Genomic DNA, 5,999 nt, shown 5'->3' on the forward strand with positions numbered 1-5,999 from the left:
CCATCTTCGGGGAGAACCTCATGGCCCAAAGGAAGGGAAGAAGGGAAGGGAAGGGAAGGCAGACATGCTCACCATAAAAGCTGCCCCAGAAGGAGAGGTGCCATGGCCCCCGTGCCCAAGCAGAGGCCACTTTGGGGGCCAGTGTCAGAAGGGAGCCCTGCTCCTTTGCAGTGCCAAGGGGCCCCAGGGCCCAGTTCACTTGGTTCTCTAAGTCTGGGGCAGGAGGGAAAACAAGCCAAGCCAAACCAAGGCAGTGGGCATCTCCTAAGCACCTGCCATTTCCAAGCCACTGTGCTAAGCTGAGCCCTGGGGCTGCAGAGCAAGACAAAAAGGCCCAGGGCCCTCTCCATTGCCAGGTACAATGACTTTCTTCAAGCCCCCTCTTCCTTCTGGGTCTTCCTGACATTGCTGACTCTGCTCTGGCCTCCTCCTTCCCTGTCTCCTTCCAAGGATCCCTGTCCAGGTTGGTGCCGGCCAATGGCAGCTGCTCTGTCCTGGGCCCTCTTCCCTTCTCTCTATGGTTTGAATGTCCCTCTCTGTGCTCATGACTCTTACATCTACCCATGCCGCGCCGCCTCTCTGCTGACCTCCCGCCTCCCGTCTCTGACTGCCTTCCAGACATCTCCAAGTGGACGTCCCATAGACACTGAAACTTGTAACATTTCCCTTAAAGTTTCCCCCCAACAACCTCTTTATCACTGCTGAGGGCACCCCCTCACCTGTCACCCCCTCGTCAAAATCTCCTGGTCATGGCCAACTCCTCACTCCCTCACGGCCCCAGGAAGACCACTCCCTAAGGCCGGCTGTCCCACCAGCTCTGATGGCACCTACCCTGTGTTACTGCCCAGTGGACAACTCTGCCCCTGTGCTGCCACAACCTCCCTGTAGGTCAAAGCATTCTACCCAAGGCAGGTCCTCTGAGAACCCATGGAAATCGGCAGCAACCACCAGGGAGGAAACCAATCTCCAAAGGGGCCTGCCTGGGGGTGCTGCAGCTTAGGGGATTGCCCTGGTCTGGGCTGCTCTTCTGGTGGAAACGCTGCTCTGGCCAGGGCTTCCCTGGATGGTTTTCCCAGCAGGCGGCAGCGCTCCCCACCTGCCTCCCAATGGGTCTGACCTCCAGCACCTCCTGGGGTGGGACGCAGTGATACCCATCGGCCGGCCTTCCTGGGCACTGGACGTGACCTTACTGGGATCAGCACTGCCCACACTTCTAAGAGTGGGAAGCATCTCCGTGTGCCCAGGCCTCCTGAGTTATCTCTGGGTGCCATGAGCCTCTTTGGGGCAGAGGTGGGAGGTGAGTCACAGGTGGGACATTTCAGGGGATTGATTCAAGTTTCTCAATCCTCATCCCTATCTCTTCTCAGGTCTTGGTAGGGAAGTCTAGTACTGCTGGGGCAGCCAGCGGGGGAGGAAGGAAAAAAATCAGCATGTGTTCAGAGAACTTCCCATTCAGAGGCAGAGGCCTCTGAGTACTGGACCTTTGGATTATTCCAAAGGGAACTTGGGATGTCATCTCTTCCATGCTGCTGCCTCTAGGCAGTGCTTTCCTGAACCTCCAGAGCCTGAGACACTGATTTGGCCCAGACCTGGAGAGTTAGTCAGTCAACAACCATTTCTTCAGCACCTACAATGTTCCAGGGCTTATGTGCTGTTCTAATTGCTAGGGGTCCAAAGGAAGGTAAAAACATGGTTCTCCTACTCAAGAAGTCCATAGTCTAATGGGGAGACAATGTACATCTGGTACATACCAGATGTATGCAGTCATTAGGAGGTCATTTGAAGGGAGAAGGCCTTAGCAGCTGGGGAGGACAGGGAAAGGCCTCCTGCATGAGGGGGGATTGGGGTTGAGTCTTGAAAGAAAGCAGGGAACTATTCCAGGCTGGGATGGACCCAAGATCTGAAGGCCATGCCCAGCCTCTCCCCCTTCTGGTTATGCTGGGCAGACTCAGGGAAGTATGTGAGGGTGGCCCCCTGTGTCTGACTACTCACAAGACCTGGTCCTCTGCTGACTCTGGGTACCTGCAAATAGACTGGGAAGAGCAGTGTGCAAACCTTCAGCTGAGGATGCCAGCACCTCTGGCTTGTCTTTGCAGACCCTGGCTACATCCTGGCCCACTCTCTGGATGCTGAGGTCATCCCATCCTGGAGCCAGCCACCCTTGGAATGAGCCGATGTGAACTGCCAAAGTCGCCCTGCTCTGCCCAATTTCCATCTGAGCTCCCTTGACCTCAAATCCCTCAAAAAGGGATTGATTCCTTGTCCTGCTTGGACCCGGAGGACAGAACAAGGAAGCAGAGGCAGAAATTTCAGTGAGGAAGCTTTGTCTGGATTTAAGGGGTGGCCCTCACAATTGTGGATTTGTACAAATGGGATTCCTCAGGCTTCAAGTGAACCCGTCCAGGGATGCCTGCTCAGGGATGGCTCTGTCCACCCTCCCGGCTCAGATTTTCTGTGATTCTGTCCTTCCATTCCCCAACTCAGTGACACCACCTCTCACCTTGGGGGGTCCACAGGGGATGGCCTCCTCCACACTTTCCATGCCCTTCCTGATTACCCAGTTCCCTTGAGCACTGGGTCTGATTCTCTCCTTTGCTTTTCTCGGACTAGACTTGATCATATATTTGTCATTTCCCTTGTGGGAGGATGCAAGTATTTGAGAACAAAGACTAGACTTTTTTTAATGGACCAGACATTGAGCCAGCACCTGGCCTAAATTAGGTATTTAATAAATGTGTGTTAAATGACATACACAGTTATCCCTTCCCAATGTAGGGGTGAGGGACAGGGAGCCCGTGTGATCTGGACAATCCAGATTAAACTTTTTGGCCCTCCCTTCATACCAGAGAAGAAATTGGAATTTTTCTTTTTGTTTCATAGGTTGTTTACATCATTAAAGGATAATATATGTTGATATGATGCATATTACACATATTATGCTACAGGGGTGGGAAAGCTGTAGCCTCAGGGTCACTGCAGAGGTGGGGGGCTATCAAGGTCAAATACTGCATATTCTGTCAGACAGTTAATGTGTTAATAGTAAAAACTATAGCTTACCCACAGGGCCACCCCAGGATTATGAGTTCACACAGATTATCTGGAGATTTTTGTTATTGTTCAGCTGTTTTACAGTCTGTTGGACTCCTCGTGACTCTATTTGCAGTTTTCTTGACTGATAAACTGGAGTAGTTTACCATTTCCTTCTACCACTCATTTTCCAGATGAGGAAACTGAGGAAAACAGGGTGAAATGATTTGCCCAGGGTCATACAGCTAGGAAGTATGTGAGGCCAGACTGGAACTCAGGAAAGTCTTTCTGACTCCAGGCCTGGTCACCTTGCTACCCACACATTCCTTCTGCTTCTCCTGGAAAATAAAAGCAACTTTGCAGGTCTAATGAGCAGATGTTCCACATTCATATCAGACCTGTGCTCTCTGAGCAACTCACAGGGGCCAATTCTCCTGACCCACAAGGGCATGGCTTTTGTTAATTCTTCAGCTACAGAGTGACCCTCTTCTCTTCTGAGGGGCATCATGTCAAGCAAATTTTTCTCCTGGTGGTCAACTGCTGTCCAAATCATGAACCCAAGAACCTTAGGTAGATGAGAAGACCTTCACGTACCATAATAGGGTCATGGCATACAGATTTGGGGGCAGAGAAGAGGGTACTTTCTGTGCTTCTCAAATAACACTGCAAATGTTAGGAGGCCTCTGATTTCTAGGAAATCATTTCAGAGGAAATGAATAGCTCAGCAGCTTACTGTCCGCAAAAACAGCCTCTCGGAATGAACATGGCAGACTAGAGAATAGACGGGATAATTTTCCCACCTGCTTGCATTGAGCTATCCCTACTCCCTTTCCCAATCCATTTCAGACCAATGTTACACACACACACACACACACACACACAAACACACACAAGTGTGTGTCCGTGTGTGTGTGTGTGTGTGTGTGTGTCTATCAGGGTTGGAGAACCCAGGACTGGATTAAATTTCATATTTCTTTCCATAACAGCAAACACAGGGCCTTGCATACAGAAGGCACTTAAGAAATACCAACTAGATTCATTGCATCCCTTGTCCTAAAAAAGCAAATAAAAAAAAACAGCAGGAGAACACCATTTTGGAGACGAAATGGCAATGTTGCCTCAGTCAGCAGAAAGACAGCAGTTGCTCCCCTGTTTTGTTGTTCAGTCAAATTCAACTCTTCATTTGACCCCATTGACCATAGCACCCCAGTACTGGCCATGAGGTTTTTTTGGCAAAGATACTGGCATAGTTTGCCATTTTCTTCCCTGGTGGGTTAAAGTAAACAGGGAGAAGTGACTTGCCCAGGGTCACACAGCTAGTAAGTGGTCGAGGCCGTCTACACGTACATGTGTGAGCATGTCAACTCAGTCTCCCATTCTCCACAGTAGCTGTTCCAAACCTTTGCATCCCCCTTCAAACCTCCCATGGCTCCCACGTCTCCCATCCTCTCAGCTGAGAAACTTACCTGGTATTTTACAGAGAAAAATCGCGGCCATTCAACTGCGAGCTCTCTCTTCTTTCTCTTTCCTCATCTGGTAACATTCAGGTGCCTTTGACCACTCTTTCCTCCTTCACCCCTGTCTTACATGATGAAATGGCCTTACTTCTTACCAAGGCTCTAGTTACCCTCTATTTGCCAAGGCTAATCCCTTTACTTGTTGAAGTGCTCTTAACCTATGTCATCTCCTCTAGCAGATTGTCCCCTCCACACCATCCCCACTCTTATCACGTATCCTCAACCTCTCCCTGTCCATTGGCCCTCTCCCTCCTGCCGACAAACATGCCCATGTCTCCCCCTCCATTGCCCCTTCTATCCCTGTTGACTAATGAGCCTGGATCTCTTCTGCCCTTTGTGGCTAAACTCCTCCAAAGGGTTGTCTACACTAGGCGCCTCCATCTGCCCTACACTAGGTGCCTCCGTCTACACTATGCGCCTCCCACTCTTTTGTGCAGGCCCAAATCACCTCATGCCTGAATTACTGCAATACCCTGCAGGTGAGTCAGCCTACCTCAAGTCCCTCCCTACTCCAATCCATCCTCCATTCAGCCACCAAAGTGATTTTCCCAAAATGCCAATCTGATCATGTCACCCCCACACTCAATAAACTCCCGTGGCTCTCTATTATTTCCAGGATCAAATCCAAAATTCTCTATTTGGTATTCAAAGCCCTTCACAATGTAGCCCCCTCCTACCTTCTCACTCCCCTGCACAGTCTTCAATCCAGCAACTCCAGCCTCCTGGCTATTCCATAAACTCCATCTCTCAGCTCTGAACCTTTTCTCTCGTTGTTCCCCACGTCTGGAACACTCTCTCTTCTCTGCCCCAACTACTGACTTCCCTGACTCCCTGTAAGTCCCAGCTAAATTCCCCTCTTCTACAGGAAGTCTTCCCTAGCCCCTTTTCATCCCAGTGCCTTCCTTCTCTTAATCATTTCCTCTTTATCATGAATACAGCTTATTTGTACATCGTAGTTTATATATTGTCTCCCCCATTCCATTGTAAGTTCCCTAAGGGCAGGGCCTGCCATTTGCCTTCCTTTGCATCCCCCAAACAGCAGTGGGGATACAAAAAGCACAGTGCCTGGCACCCTCATGAAGTACATGTTTCATTCATATTTATTGATTATTGATGATTTGAAGCATTCTTTTATATAACCGTTAAGACTTTTCAATTCTTCTTCTGAGCCTTGTTTGCTCATATTCTTTGACCACTTATCAACTGGAGACTAACTTATTGGTTGGTTTGAAGGGGGAAGAAAAGGTTGGTTAGACCAACATCTTAGCCTAATTTACATATACACACATTTACATAAACATATGCACATATATGTACACATATTATACATGTCTATAGACATACTCACTTTTTATATAGCTTGATACCAAATCCTTAATTGAGATATATGATAGTTTTTCTTTCTATTTTGAGCATTTCCCTATTTATATTCGATATATTCATTTTCTTTATGTA

Source organism: Petaurus breviceps, unplaced genomic scaffold, assembly GCF_028583685.1.
Source record: "Petaurus breviceps papuanus isolate PSGF00001 unplaced genomic scaffold, PetGlider_PUasm1.0 90339, whole genome shotgun sequence".
NCBI lineage: Eukaryota > Metazoa > Chordata > Mammalia > Diprotodontia > Petauridae > Petaurus > Petaurus breviceps.